Below are 16,950 nucleotides of genomic sequence, written 5' to 3'. Positions count from 1 at the left end.
GCTATCCCTTCTTTCATTTTGGCATGATCCATATGATACAACGAAACGAGAAAATGCACAACTTTCATAAATGACTCTATTCATAGAAGTACTAGGGGTGCCTATGTTATTGATTCCCCATGTGTCCTATTATTATATCGTCTGTTCATGGGTCTCAGAAAATATGTAAGTTGATAAAGTTTATCCGAAGGCATATTGATCTTATGACATTCCGAGAAATCTTATTAACTTATTTCTTATGCATTTCATTTATTTATACATATACATTGACCTATGACCAGATAGCGTTATATACGCGTATATTATATGTATATGGGATATAGAAAAAGGTTATGGCGTTATATACGCACCACCACCTAATTAGTTGGTATACGTTGATGATTTCGCTCACAGAGGCCGAGATGATATGATGGGATGCCCTCAGAGGCTTGATGATATTATGTACACATATACCTATGCATGATATGATATTTATACTCACATGCATGACTTTAAAAATATTTCAGGATTCACTAAGTTATTTAGACTTACAGGCGGATTCCTTTACTCTGTGTTTCTTTTACGTCTTTTATGTACTGATTTGCATGCCTTACATACTCGGTATATTATTCGTACTAACACCCCTATTTCCTAGGGCCTGCGTTTAGTGCCCATAGGTTCAGGTAGACAGGTTGACAGTTTCCCTTCTTAGGATCCTTGCTCAGCGAGAGTTGGCGTGCTCCATTTGATCCGGAGCTGATTTTAGGTTTTGGTACGATATGTTTGTATACATATATGGGTATGATGGGGCCCAGTCCTGTCCTTTATACAGATGTATACTCTATTAGATTTCTATAGACAGTCATGTATAGTCGGATAGTATGTGGCTTTGTCGGCTTACCCTACCGTATTCCGTATATATATGTACATATGTCTTTTGGGGCACATTTTCTCGCATATGTTATTCACACAATTAAGTAGTTATTGCCATACGTTATGCATTTCCTACACTTATTTCATGTTTTATCTTAGACGTATGCTTAGGGGTGTTCGAAGGGCACTCGTCATGGCCCATCGATTTAGGTCGTGACATTGTTGATGCCCATGAAATAGTCGATGGTGGCCTCTCCCTGGAAGAAATGTTTAGTAGCCCAGATCTGAAGCAGCAAGTTATAACCTTTAAATAAATCATACCCTCATGCACATGCGGACAAAGCCCTCAGCATCTCAGCTAACACCATCGGCACCAAAGTAGCTTGAAGATTTCCATGGAAGGTCGCCAGAACCACAGGTAATAGGTTGATGTTGATCTGAGCCCTTCTCTGCGGGAAGACTAATAGCCCCAATAGTGCCATTGAGAAGGTGATAGTCCTGAGACTCTCCTACATCGCTTTGTCACATTGAAACTCTCCTGAATACCACTCGTAGCTTTCATGGTGCCCAAATCTGTTGAACAGTTGGTCGAGGCTCACCCATCCTTCCTTGATACTTCTGAGACTCCTCCTACTGTTGTCCAGGCCTAAGGCATCCAAGAACCGGTAACTGCGCATAGTAACTGGCAATATTGGCTTCCTTCCATTGAACGGCATGTCCGTGAAACTTGTGACTTCTTCCAATGTCGGTACTAGCTCACAATCGGCAAATTTGAACACCACCTTAGCCGGATCTTAAAATTCTATCAACAGGTGAGTGAGCGCCCTGCCTGCTCGAATGTTTAGCAAAGCAGTTAATGCCCCCAGGTGCATTCGAACCTCATCTCCGTGTACCCGATGAATATTCTTCCACCACTATTTCAATTTATGTAGTGCTCCCATTACTATGCTAATCTCAGGGATGTTTCGGTTGATTGACATTTTTCCGAGTTGGGTAAAAGAAAGATGTTTGGTAAATGTTTGCTTCGGATCTTTAAGTATCATGTCAGGTTTTTTTGTCTTTCCACAGAAGTCATGTCGTTGGGTGCATGACCTGTTGACATTAGGGTGGCTTTCCTAATCGTGCTTCGGCACCAAGGATCGACTCACCTAAGGTTTATTCAGTATGACATATTTTACTAGAGTAGAGTGTTTCCTACTTTTGAGTTGGACTGAAGGCTGCGAGAAGTTATGCCAGTTGACATGACAAAGCCATTCTCTGAAACTAGAGAGTTTTGAAAAGAAGGTTCATAGGGGTGTAAAAGACAACCCTCGCGTGCCATTGTGTGTGATAGTGTACGGCCAAAACTCGGTAAGAAGAAATGTGATGATAGTGTATATAAAGTAGTAACAAACAAGGGTGTAGCAGCAATAAGCATGATAATAAGCATAAAGAACAAATAAAGAAGGTAAGCACGTAATTGCAATTTTATCTACAATTAAAGCAATGTACAAATAAATCTAGATGCCAAATTAGTCTAAGTCTGCTAAGGTCAGAATCTAATTGTGAATCCCCAGCAGAGTCGCCATGTTATTGCACCTTATTTTGCACTAGTCAAAACAAGATTCAACTTGTGGTTTCTCTGTTGTTGCACCTTATTTTGCACTAGTTAAAACAAGATTCAACTTGTGGTTTCTCTATTGTTGATAAAAGAGAGTCGCCACCTAATATTTAAAGGTATACTAGGGTACCTATTTAATTACTAAGTCATATTCTTTATTAGTCTGCTAACCAGTAAGATTATGGTAAGGGTTCTTGTTCTTCTAAGGGAAAGGTGTTAGACACCCCTTAAAATTTACCTGAGGTAGCTCCATAGGACTTAGACTAAGTTTGGGATCAATTATTTGCACTATGCTTAATTAGTATTAAAGAGTACGACTTATTGTATTGTAACGAACCAGCAGGTCATTTTGAGTATTTTATCCTCGATCCACTATTTATTGAATCCTCTACGCTATGTTGTGATTATGTGACTTGTCGGGGTGTTTGATTTAGGTTTCGGGTGAGTTTCGGAGTGAAATGGGACACATAGTCCCTAAGTTGGAGCTTTAAGTTGTTATAGTTGATCGTAGTTTGACTTTTGTGTAGACGACTCTGGAATAGAATTTTGACGATTCCAATAGCTCTGTACGGTGATTTTGGACTTAGGATGGTGTCTGGATGTTGATTTGAAGGTCCGTAGGTTGTTTCGGCGAGAATTGGCGAAGTTGGAAAGTTAAAGGTTTGGAAGTTGGAAAAGTTTGATCGAGAGTTGACTTTATTAATATCGGGGTTGGAATCTGGTTCCGAAAGTTAGAATAGGTCTGTAATATCAATTATGACTTGTGTGCAAAATTTGAAGTCAATCGGAGTTTTTTTATATGAATCGGCATTAGTTTGGAATTCGAAAGTTCATAAGTTTCTTAGGCTTGAATCGATGCGTGATTCGTGATTCTAGTGTTGTTTGATGTGATTTGACACTTTGAGCGTGTTCGTATGATGTTTTAGGACTTGTTGGTATATTTGGTTGAGATCCCGGGGGACTCGGGAGTAATTCGGATTATGTTCGACGTAACACTGAAGATTGTTGAATCTGGTGCTTCTCGTTTCCTTCTATGCATTTGCGAAGGTGTTCCCGCGTTCGCGTAGAGTCTTCAGGGATTACTGGAGATTTATCCTTCACGTTCGCGAAGATGGCCGTGCGTTCACGAAGGGTCCGGATTTTGTGCACTGCAATCGCGGACAGGCAGCCGCATTCGCGAAGAGGAAATGCAGGCTGGAGGGACCTCATGCGTTTGGTCTACGCGTTCGCGAGAGAGGCTTCGCGAACGCGAAGCTTGGGAGATTTTGTCATCGCATTCACGTGTGGGTTCTAGCATTCACGTAAGATGAAATTTGTGCAGCCATATTTTTTTGCTTCGCGAACGCGAGGCATTATCCGCGTTCGCGAAGAAGAAATTACTGGGCAGCAGACTTAAATTTCAAAACGAGGGTTTCACCTCTTATTCCATAATTTGGACTTAGAGAGCTCGGTTTGAGGTGAATTTTCAGGAGTTTTTCAGAGAGATTATTGGGGTAAGAATTCCTAACTCGGTTTTGGTTAATTTACATGAATCTATTGATAATTTCATCATTTAATTAGTGGTTTAAGTTAGAAAATTTGGGGGGAAATGGTAGAAACTTCCTAGAATAAATTTTTTAGTTTTGAAAGGCGATTTGAGGTCGGATTTGAGTAATTCTTCCTAGACTAAACTTCGTTATCGAATGGGTGTTCGGATTTTGCAATTTTAGTCGAGTTCCGAGGCGCGGGCCTAGTTTGACTTTTTGAGTTGACTTTTTATTTCTTCACAAAGATCGTAATTTTATTGTTTGAATTAGTTTCCTATAGTTTATATTTATGGTATGAAGTTTTTCTTTTTGCTAGATTCTAGTCGTTCGGAGTTGGATAATCGAGGAAAAGGCCTATTAGTGGATTGATTTAGCGTTATTTGAGGTAAGTGACTTGCCTAACCTCTTGTGAGGGAATTACCCCTTAGGATTTGTGTTGGTTGTGATAATTGTAATATGTGAAAACCGTGTACGCAAGGTGGCGAGTGTGTACACGGGCTACATGTGAAAATTACTGGTTTAAGCTATGTAGATTCCTTTCATGCCGTAATTGAGTTATCTTAAAATGTTATAGTCATCATCTCTAGTCTATTTTTACATGTCTACTTGTCTTATTCTCTTACATGCTAATTGCCTTACATGTTTAATTGAAGTTCTTGTTTCCTTTATTCTGTATTCACTATTTGATCGTTGAACTCTTTACTTGAAGTTGTTAAATCGTGGAATGTCTTGTTGTTGAAATTGGTATTGAGATATAAAGGTCGTGATTCACATTGAGGAAAAGTGTTAAGTTGTGAAATACCATTTTGTTGAGTTATTCATTCCGGTTGTTATTGTTGAGACTCTTGTGTACATTATGGTTGAGCCATGGGCTCTTTACTGTGAAAATATTGTATTTGTTTGGTCTCTCTGGAAAGTCGTGATATTGGGCACTTGAGGTGCGATTTGTGATACGTTATGATATTGATACGCATGCGGTGGTATAAAGTTTTGGGGTTCAAACGCATGAGGTGAGATAAGGTGGGCTTAATACGCGTGGCTAGTAGGGGAACTACTAGAACCCATGCGGTGTGATAAGGTGGATTAAAACGCGGGATGCTATTTCGGGAAAAGAATTTTCAAAACTAAATGTAAAGGCTCCTGCGGTGATATAAGGAAAGATTGTGAGTTATTCATGTGATTTGGGACTACGAGGAGTTACCTCGATAGTGACCCTTGTTCCCTTCCGTGATGCATTATTTGCATTGATTCTGTGTAGCTAACTCTTGGTTTACTCATTACTTGTTTCATTTCCTTGTCATTATTATTATATTATTAAATCTTTCGTCATATTTTTTATTAATTCCAGTAGGGCCTGGACCTGACCTCGTCACTACTCTACCGAGGTTAGGCTTGGCACTTACTGGGTATCGTTGTGGTGTACTCATGATACGCTTCTGCATATCTTTTTGTACAGATCCAGGTATTTCCTATCAGTCCTGGCACCAGTGAGCTGAGTACGCATTTGGAGACTTCAAGGTACACCTGCCCGCGTCCGCAGGCCTCGGAGTCACCTTCTATCCATTTCTATATTTTCCTTCTTTACTAGATACAATTGTATAGGGATGACTTGATATTGGCATAGAGCTTGTGACTTGTATTTCACCAGGTTTTTGGCAAATACGTATATACTGAGTTGTGGAGATTTTTCTTATGCTAGTTGTTGTATTTTGAGCCTTTAATTATTATTTCGGTTATCTCTGCATAAATATTAGGCTTACCTAGTCTTAGAGACTAGGTGTCGTCACGACATCCTACGGAGGAAAATTGGGATCGTGACAAGCACATCTAAGGGAGAGTATAATATTAATAAAAGGAGTGTGAGACCTTCAAAAGGATGTGAGTTTATAAAGGAGTCTAAAGATATGTTGGTGGATATAATTAATGAGTTTTTGAAATATGTACGTAAATGGTTTATATTTATAAAGCATGTGAAAAGAGGTTAAGTTATAAAACACTTGATTTAGAGAATTGATGTTCATGTAACTCTAAGAGATGTTGGTAAGAAAGTAAGCCTAAGATATACCTTGATCTTTAAAACTTAAAGAAAATGGGTCTTTTGAAAATCCATTTGAAGCGATAGTACCTCACTTTTTTATGAAAATTCTGATTTGCCTCTTTGATGATAAAGCTTGTGATTCAAATCCGATTTTCTTTGGAAAGTGGGCTGTTGTTTTTTGCTAAATTATGGGCTTCTAAATCTTGTTAAGAAAAGTAGATGAGCGAAAACATAATATGGTATAAACAAATAGAATTAGCGAATTGGGGACTAATTACTAACTGATTCTTTTAGTCCTATGTTTTTAGGGCTTGCCTAAGTTTTATATGACATTAAAGTATAAAATAAAGTACATGATCTAATATATGGGTGTTATATACATGTGATATAGAACAATAACAAAGATATAACGAAATACAACAAGACAGTGGGCTAAACTAGTGAAGCAGTAAACAATAATAAAGGAGTTGAGGAAAAGAGGACTGGACTCTGGTAATTGGGCCTTAAGAAGGCAGGCCCAGCAATAAAGAGATGGCAGCAGATGACTTCAGACTTCCAATAATGTGGCAGTACTGGGCTTGGGCCTGAGTTCCTTAAGAACTCAGCAGGCCCACACAAATATGCATGTCCAAAAAAGGAAAGTCATTAGATACATGTTCTATGCATTCAACCATATATGAAACATATAAACAAATAATTGGAGCAAAAATGTAACAAACTCTCAATATTCAAATACTCATGAGAAGATTATACTAATTTAGTGGTTATACATGGCAAATGATTTACATTGAAACCCTTCTGTTGTCATTAAACACTAAACCCCTAGAGAACTAAAAGTGTCAATGAATTAAGGGCTAAGGAGAGAGTTCTACTCAAGGTCGATGCCTCCTTTGAATTCCCCGACACTTCAAAGTTCCCAAGAGACTCAAGGCCCAGGGCAATGCTTGTGCCGGGGAGAGCAGCCCAACCTAGAGTTAAACTCCACTCCCAAATATCCCTAATCACTAACAACTTTTTTTTTACTATGGGTTTAAGTGCCAATGAGGCCCTTTCAATGTAAACTAACTACCATAATACCCCCTACCACAGAAGTGTAGTTTTCCCAGAACAATATAAGAATAAATTATAACTAATTTCTAATATCATATGAAGCATACACGTATTAAATAAGTCAGATACACATGTGAGGAGGGGATAGAAAATACTATAATATACTGTCAAAGGTCTAAACACTAGGGAAAACACATTCAGAGTTCAGACATGCAGCAACACAAGAAATACAGATACTCCTACCCTGGCAGACTATTTATGAGTTGATTAGCTTAAGTATTGCCATTAGTACATGCATGGGTTAATAACACTACTTGGAACCTTTTAAAAGTGCATCAGTAATGGTTCGCACAAACAGTTACAACTAACCACTTTTACATAAGTTATCAGAGACATCAGAAACATGATCAACACTCTCAATATGACCACAGGTTTACAGATTTAAACATGGAATTCCTAAGGTGCTCAACAGGATCACATTCATAACAGTATTAACCTTAAATAAATTATTATGTTCAGGTAGAATCAATAAAGAATTTCTCATAAGATTTAAAGATCTGATTCAGCTCAGGTTGACAGTAAGGAGAGGACTGAGTACTATCTTTAAACAAAAGGCAGGGAATCATGAAGCCAAAACAGGGAAACATGTAACATCAAATATGCATAGATACTTTAATAATTTTACAAAGGCAGGGTAAGCTTTACAAAGTCAGCAATGCCATGAGGTGGTTAAAGACAAAGAAAGTGTTAAGCCAAAATAAGTTCAACTCAGATATACAGATTGAGATTTTATATCTAAAAATGAGATAACTATGTTCAGATTATCAGTAGTTACTATTCAACTGTAACAAACAAAAACCCTGACCTATTGTTATGAAAAGGGGTAACTTAATCTTAACAGAGTATGTACAGAAGAATTATTGGTATTCCTAAGAGTTCAGGTTAGTAAAACTATCTCATATATGTGCAGCCAATCAATAAGACATGAACATAATAAAGAAGACTCAGAGAGTTGTCCTCAGAATTAACAGATACAGATATAGAGGAAGAGAGCATTTAGAACACTTCCATTTCTCAGACTTCAGTTAAATGGTGAAGGGTGTAAACTATAAACTCTCAGATTTTGTCCTAATGAGGATTATCAGACAGTGATCTTGACCATAAGACAACAGGATGCAGGAAAACCAGTGTTCAGGGACAAAGATCACATTAAAGATCATACTCCCTCCGTTCCAATTTATGTGAACCTATTTGGCTGGGCACAAAGTTTAAGAAAAAATAAAAACTTTTTGAATTTGTGGTCCTAAACAAGTCAAAAAGGGGTCCAGAGTATTTGTGTGGTTATAAAAGCTTCTCATTAAGGGTAGAATTGGAAGTTTAAGCTAAATTATTTCCAAATTTAGAAAATGGTCATTCTTTTTGGAATGGACCCAAAAGGAAATAGGTTCACATAAACTGGATCGGAGGGAGTAATAGAACTATTTACAGAAAATTTGAAGTTTAGACAAGCTTGGAAGTCATTAAGGCACATTAAGGGAATTAAATCATATTGGCTATCTGAAAGTCACTAAGGCTCATAAAGAAAACTTAATCATGTAGATTGTTTAGGCTCAGAGATGCATGTCATTAAAGTCATGTAACAGTTTAGTCAATGCCAATTAAAGAGATTCTGAAATCATGAGGAATGATCACAGATCAACAACACTTTAACATGAACTGGGATAACACTTTATAGGCTAATGACAAACGTTATAAGCTAATGAAGTTAATAGAAAAAAAAACATGTACATAGCATTCAAGTAAAATAATTAGAAGAGGTGAGGGTGAAGGCGCACTGACCTTTCTTAGGGGAGCAGACCAAATAGAACTCGTTTAGCCGTTAGGACCCAAGAACTCAGAGACTTTAACCAAATGAATACCTCAGAGCAAAATCAGAATTCGAGTAAGAGCTTAGTCGAAGAAATTCTATAACTACTATACTGATTTTTTATTTTGCTAAGTGTTCTTGGTGTATTCTTTTCAGTGTTATGTGGTTGTATAGATGATGTTAGGTGAGAACATTAAAGGCCCTATTTATAGTGCCATTAAGGCTCTGGGATTTCAACGGATTCAAAATCATGAGTGGAAAGTGACGAAAGATTGATGATGATAGCAAAATCGAGTGAAAAATCTGAGAGACAGAGGGGGGAAATGATGAACAAATTTACCTAAGTGAAGAAGGTTGACCGTTGAAGGAAAAACCCACCGGTCAAAACTCCAATGTCCAGAGGACATTGCATTTGACCTCTGAACTTCGAATAATCATGATGAGGCTTTGAAATGTGCTCATGCATGCTTCGATTTAACAGAACATGAAGAAAATCTGGAGATTTGAAGTTGCATGTTTGAGTCTAGGGTTTCAGATTAGGGGTTTCGAACTTACTCAATGAAAATGAAAACTGAAATCAACTGGCTTCATAACCTAGGGACAAAGCAGACGAATCTGCAAGTTGGATTTGAAAGAACGAAGGAGAAATCCAGGGATGTTTTGAGCTTAGGGTTCCAGAATTGGATTTTGAATTTTGAGTGCTGAGATAGGAAATAGCCGGCTGGATTCGCGGATAGAGAGACAGAAGAGATGATTTTGAGTGATTTTGAGATGATTTTGTGCAAGGTTTTGGAGATTAATGGCTGATATATATGAGAGAAAAGAGAGAGGAAAGGGAAAGAGAGGCGGCTAGGTCTTTGAGTGAATGATTAGGGTTTGGGGGGAATTAGGGTTGGTCTCGTGGGTTAATGTTGAGAGATAGAACCTGGGCCATTGGATCATTAGATTAACGGCCCTGATAATTTGGTCAATTAGGATTTTTATGGAAGATCTTTGGTTTCCGTTAGATTATGGGATTTTGGACGGTGAGGATGAGATCTCTGGGGCGGGTATTTAAAATCAAGAGAAAATCAGAGATAAAATATGAATCGTTGATCAGATGGAACAACGGCTCAGATGTGAGTGTTTGTCTTGCGAGTGGTGAGGGAGGGTGACGTGGCGCGCAGTGATTGGTGCAAAGGAGATGGCAAGGATTGCCACAGTGGAAAGAGAGGGGTATTTGAATTGTGTATATTTCGGACTAGGCTTGCACGTTTGGGCCAAAAAAAATTAAAAGATAGCCATTTTACATTTAATTGAGAATTACAATTGTAGCCTTTTGTCTTTGATCCCTTTTTAAAATTAATTTAAAATAAACTTAAAAATTTTTAATAAAATGTGGTAAAATTATAATTATTATATACACTACTAATTATTTTAATTACTTATTTGTAAAAATACTTTGTTTTCTAGATTGTAACATTGTTTTCGAATTATTAACATAGTAGCCTAATTAACTAGAAATTAAAGAGTAATTCATTAAATTAATTATAGAACCTATTTAATGTATATTTAAAAGTTATTTTAATAATCTTAAAATAATAAATATATTTGTAATTACATAATATTAATACTATGTGATTAATTTTAAAATTAATACGTAATTAATTTGTAAAAATAAATTTTTATTTCTAGAGAATACTTTTAAAATATTTATTGTAAATTATTAATTATAAATAAATTAATTTAAAAGGGAGGGTCAAAATTGACTGTTAACAATAGGTACTTTGAAAAATGGTTCGATCAAAACCCAGTGCAACTAATGCTAAGGCTTTGGCTCAAACCAAAGCTCTGCCTCAGGCTAAGACCTCCACTTCAGCACCACCACCTAAAAAGAGGAATCGCATAGAGGTTGCATCTAGTAGCAAGACAGAAGGGAAGCAGTCAACCTTCACATTAGCTTCAGCTCAGTCGCAAGAAAAGAAGAAACATCTCTTTAGTACCAAGCATGTTCGACCCTACGGGAAGGCATGGTACAAGAAGTTTCGCGCACCATGTACACCCCTAATATGGCTATTGATGAGAATACTTTGAATGTGAAGTATAACGACATATGGGAAGCCGTGCATAACATGGATTGGGTCTTTGTGTTCAAAAATCCGGGAGAAGCAATTGTGAGCATTATTAGATAATTCTATACTTCTTGGGATGTTCGTGACCCAGAGAATTTCGTATCCATTCGCGGAAGGTTGATTATCTTTTCACTTAGTGCATTGTGCAAGTTTCTATTGTGCAAGTTTCTAGACTATCATAGTTTCTCTAGCGTGCTATTGTGTCAGTTCATTGCACACCTTACTTATCAGGCTATTAGACACACTTTTGTCAATTTATTGAATCTACACTCTATGAACTGAGCTTCACAACATGCAAATAAATCTACGGTTGCATCTACTGAAATATAGAGAGAGAAATAAAGAGGAGGGTTAGAGAGAAGAGAGAACATTTCTTAGCTTCTGAAGAAGAAAAATTACAACTGAATTGGGGAAGGGCACTGTTATATAATCACGTGCCTTTCACACCCATCTATTAATGTGTCCCCTAAAGTTATTTTATCTACATTTAGGTCCCTCAATTAGTTACTCAGCCTAAGACTAACTAACCAATCTAATGCTCTTGATATGTGCTATCAATTCAAATGTTGTGTGGAAGAGTAAGAAGGAAGGGAGAACGCATGGTACTATGCCAAAGGTGAAGTTTTTTGAAGGCCGTGAAAGGTGTGCTTGATGTTGGTGAACACGAGAATTTTACCGTGTGATCATGATACATATAATTTGAGGGAGTGTGTGTGACTTGTCTATTTCTTGATGATTGGGCAGCCTGTAAATGTGGGTCATTTGATGCGTGAGCAGATAGAGTAGACTAAAGTTGTCAAGCTCTCTAGGATGTTCTTTGGCAATGTACTGACCCAGTACTTGCGACTTGAGAATGTGTCTAAGGATCTGGATTGTGACATCATTATTCTAGCAAAACCGCGAGCTCTGACATCACTAGTATACATGGGCAGATGAGGACGGAGCTATTACTTTCACTACTGTTGAGCGTCATGCTCGGAATGTAGCTTCAAGGCTCACTTTCATGAGATGTTGGACCTTCAGCTCTAGATTGGTGGCCGATCCACTATGCATGAGGAGAGGGGTCAGTTGCATTAGTGATTTTTTCCCAACAGTCGTGCACAATAGTTGGTTAGCATTGGGTTTGGCTTAGGAGTGCCTCCAGGGGAGGATATAAACACTCTGGAGCCATCCGTTCATGAGGACGCTGCTAAGGAGGAGGCAGATGATGCCGATAATGAGGATGAGGATGCCATTGATGATGGATTTGACTTGGCTGAGGAGCCGGACAGAGCGTTCTTCATAGACGGCTCTGAGTGGCAGGGAGTTCCTTTACTATTTTTGATTTTATTGTGTATTGGGAATATTAAGTGTGAGGTGGGAAAGTTCTCCATTTGCTCATGGAGTGGTGAATGCGATAACCAGAACTACTAAGAGGATATGAATTATGTGAGCAACTTTGATGGCCAAGAAAGATGGTGGACAGCAATGAGGACAACAAAATCAATCTTGTTGCAATAACAATCTTGGAGCTGCACGACAACCGGGGGCAAGTGGTGCCTTATCAACTGCAATTTGGTTATAATCACCAAACAACAACAATAACAATTGGCTTACTAACAGCCTCATCAATTTTTTTATTTTTTTATTTTATTATTTTATTATTCTTTTCATACTCGTTATTTCGACTAATTTAAATTTGTATCGTATAAATTCTAACAAGAAGTATTTCATTTCTAAGGCCGGAGCGCAAGACGTGACTTAGTTTTCCCGCACCAACATTCAAAAGTTAGTTCGTAAAACTGTTGGTGTCCACCGCAAATAAGTCTTTATTGGTGATCCGTTAATTGTTACCCCTTAAGTTACTCCCTATCTGTTTCTCGTTAGTGGTATATATTTGTTTACTATTATTATCTTCCCAACTCCCAAGCTTTAGGAACTCATCTGCAAAACAAAAATCACTTATAAAACAAGAGATAGCTGCTGAACAGAGAATATAAATAAATAGAAAGAGAACAATGGCCTCCATTAGTTGTAATTCAGTCATTTTTCTCTTTTCCCTTTTATTTTTTGCTTCTTTAATCCCAAACTTGGATGCCAACATTGCCGAATTTGACCCTTATTTGGAAAAGAAAGCTGAAGAAGCCCTCAAATCTTCTCTTGCTGCTTATAATGAAAATACTGAGGAACTCACCGAAACTTTCAACAGAGAAGTTGGAGAGTGAGTGCTTTTATAACTCTAATATTTTTTTTCAACAATTTTTCAAAGCTCCGTTATTTATTTATTTACTTATTATTAACATTAGTTCTCGCCCAACATTGCAGAACAATCTTAAATGGCACAAGGAGGTATCTGAGAGATATGATATGAGAATAATGAAAGGATAGAATTTGAAGTTTCTAGTTTTTGAACTTGCCACCAAACTCGTGATTTCTTAAACTACATGATTGTTCAGTCATTATAAAGAACAATCACAGACATTCGAGAAAAGTAGTTCGGGATCATGTTAGATCTCTGATTCTCACCTCCAATTTCATTAACAAAAGATATAAGTTTATTATTACAAAAGGTTTTCTAGAGTAAATTTCATAATTCAACTTTCCAAAAGTCACTTTTCTTTCTGTTGTTACGTACAAGTCATTCAACTTTGTGTTCATTATCAAAAAGTCATTTTTTTTCTTTTATTACACAAAAATCATTTTACTATGTTCTAGTTATCACAATAATCACTTTGACTATATTTTACAAATCTTTTACCTGAAAAGTCTATTATGCCCTTGACATTATAAATCCTCCTATTTATGTAATACCTTATATATTATATGCTATATAATATACTTTTACCCAGGTATTTTACTTATAATTAAAATAACTTAATATTATTTTATTTATGATTTTTATAATATATTCGCACATTTAATTTTTTCTTAAATTAATTTTCAAGATATATAAGTAGCATTATTAAATTTATCAATAACATTACCGTGAACAAATCTCAAGTCCACGTTCTTAATCATCTTTAATGAAATATGTTTAATAAAAATTAAAAAATCAAAGCTCATTGATTTGTCAGCCAAGCCATACCCATTAATTTAATAAATAAAATACTCACATTTAGCAAAATGATACATCATATTAATACTTTCAAATAAATAATATTAACAGATAAAGCTTTAAAAAACTTAATATTAAAAAAAAATATCTTTTAAATTATTTTTAAAATTTTTATTGACTATAAATAATTATCATTTGTTAAACAAATCTATTTTTATTATTTTAAATAAATATTTAAAAAACATTATCAATTTTATATTTAAATTATGTTCATGTTTGAATATGATTAAACAAATTGAGTGCCATGTAAAAATTAAATATATGGATATATTATAAAATAAAATAATTTAAAATTATTTTAATTATAAGTAAAATACCTAGGTAAAAATATATTATATAGTATATAATATAGAAGGTATTACATAAATGAGAGGGTTTATAATGTCAAGGACATAATAAACTTTTCAAGGAAAAGTATTATAAAATCTTGCCAAGGTGTCTTTTGTGATAAAAAGAGCAAAGTAAAATAATTTCTACGTAACGAAAAGAAAGAAAAGTGACTTTTGCGTAATTAACACAAAGTTAAATGACCACCCATAAAATTTACTCAGTTTTCTACTGAGAAAATACAATTTGTTGTCAGGAGATTACAATTCAAACTTTAGTATATGAGTGATCATAATCTTTTAACTATGTAGAAAAAAACAAATTATCATAAATAACATATGAAAAAAATTAAAGAATAGTTTTGCCCAAAACAACAACAACAAATAAGTGAATTCCCACAAGTGATGTCTGGGAGAGTAAGATGTACGCAACCTTACTATTACCCTATATTACCCTCCCAGAAGGGCAGAGGCACAGTTTTGCCTAATATTTAAAAAAAAAATCCTTGTAGTGTTAGATTTTTAATTAAAGTGTATTCTCTTTTTAGATTATTTTTTTTAACAATTAACACTAGTGCTTTACTTTGTAAGCTGTTTGAACAATTATTTGGTTTTTTCCTATTTTCTTCTGTTGGGGTTGAGAAGGAGTGGAAGACCAAACTTTTTTATTAAGCCAAATATCAATTGAAGATTATTTGGAATATATAAAGCTTGAAATAAATATATCCAATTTGATTATGTTTTATTGTGACAAAAGAAATCAAAATCGTAAAAGAAATGGAAAATTTAAACAAGATTCATAAATTTAGTGCAAGATTCATAAAATTAGAATTTCACTATACTCATGACGCGAACTAAAATCTCTGTTTAAGATATTCATCTTGACACATTCCTCGATAGTTATTTGTGAAGTTGAATACATAATTGCAACTATCAAAAGTTAACTTGATTAATTTATCAAGTTAAACCAAAAAAGAAAAAGAAAAAAAAAAGACAGATTTTCTCTTGGTGTTTTAAGACCAAAAATTCCGATAGAAGATTAAGAATTATCCCGAATATGTCTAAATTTTACATTTATATGCCAAAAAAGATGCTTGTCTACCTGGAGTTTCATCTAAAAATAAATTCAAAATATAAAAATCATAAAGGAACTGAATTTATTTTTAAAATAGATAATTAATTTAAAACTCTAAAAAGTACTACAATATGTAAATTTTACATTTAACAGACTTTCAGAAAGGGTTAGTGTAAGTTGATTCGCCAAATAGTGGACACGACATTCTTGAATAGATGAAATGATTTACTTTTACTTTATTACTAACATCAATTTTCGAGAAATCAGTCTAAATTGTCTTCTTACAGCATATTTTGTTAAGTCTTAAAATTGTAGGGGAGATTTGTCGTATCTGAACGAAGCCTGTAGGGAGGCTGCTTCTCCCTAGTTTTAATAGTTCGTATAGCTGATTAGTCAAAAGGTCTCAATTAGATAACATAAAAGAATTGTTAGTTGCAAGTGGAGACCCAATAATCTCTGATGCCTAAAGTAATTAATATTGACACTACTAGAAATTCAGCTAAAATCGACCGGAAAAATCGATCAAAGTTGGTTGGTTTTCAAAATATTATATTTTTTAATTTTTTTTATGAAACTGACAAATTTCGGTCAATTGTTTTAGCGCAAAAATGCGGGAAATTATTTTGGCATTCCGCGAAATTTATTTTTTAAGAAATCGACCAACTTTGGTCGATTTTTCATATAAAATAAATTAAAATTAATATTCAAAAAAGTGACCGAAGTCGATCGGTTATTTCAGTCGGTCACTTTAAAAAATCGACCAATTTCGATCGGTAATTTTATATTTTTAATAAAACCGACCGAAATCGGTCGGTTATTTTTGCGCGAAAATGCAATTAAAGGGTACACATAAAATAAAAAATAGTCTTAAACCAAAATGTACCAATGGTCTAGTGGTAGAATAATATCCTGCCACAATACAAATTCCGGTTCGATTCCCATACGGTGCATTTTTTAATTGCATAATTAAAAATACCGACCGACCTCGGTCGATTTTTTCTTTTTTGGTCGTTTGTAAAATTTAATTGACCGACCGAAATCGATCGGAAATAGCGACCGACTTTGGTCGCTATTTATTACCGACCAGCCTAATTTCGACGGATTAAAGTAGGTCGAAAATCGATCGATTTTTTCAGTTTTTCGACCTATTTCGGTCTGTATTTCTGAACAGTTTTAGGCAGTTTTCTAGTAGTGTGAGTTTAACTTTTGTAAGTTGATAATTTACAATCAATCATTTAAAAAATTAATCATAGTATTAGGTGATCGCTCTGATTTTTTAATCATTTTTTATTTTTCTTTCTCTTGAAGAAAGATTTTCTTTTTCTAAAAGGAAATTATAAATATCTCATAGTTAGCTAATTTTTTTTTTTCTTGGAGGAAAATATTTTGTACTTTTACAAATTAAGTATAC

The 16,950-nt window shown here is 35.2% G+C and overlaps 1 long non-coding RNA gene across 1 annotated transcript; it reads left to right on the top strand.

The window, feature by feature from the left end:
* The first annotated feature begins 12,957 nt into the window (after positions 1-12,957).
* On the top strand, positions 12,958-13,631 carry LOC104103894 (uncharacterized). Its single transcript, XR_688002.4, has 2 exons — positions 12,958-13,244; positions 13,349-13,631. It is a non-coding gene; the product is annotated as an uncharacterized lncRNA (long non-coding RNA).
* The last annotated feature ends 3,319 nt before the right edge of the window (positions 13,632-16,950 follow it).

Source organism: Nicotiana tomentosiformis, chromosome 2 (genome assembly GCF_000390325.3).
Source record: "Nicotiana tomentosiformis chromosome 2, ASM39032v3, whole genome shotgun sequence".
Taxonomy (NCBI): domain Eukaryota; kingdom Viridiplantae; phylum Streptophyta; class Magnoliopsida; order Solanales; family Solanaceae; genus Nicotiana; species Nicotiana tomentosiformis.
Note: the sequence above shows the minus strand (reverse complement) of the source record. Positions and strands in the feature narration are given on the sequence as shown.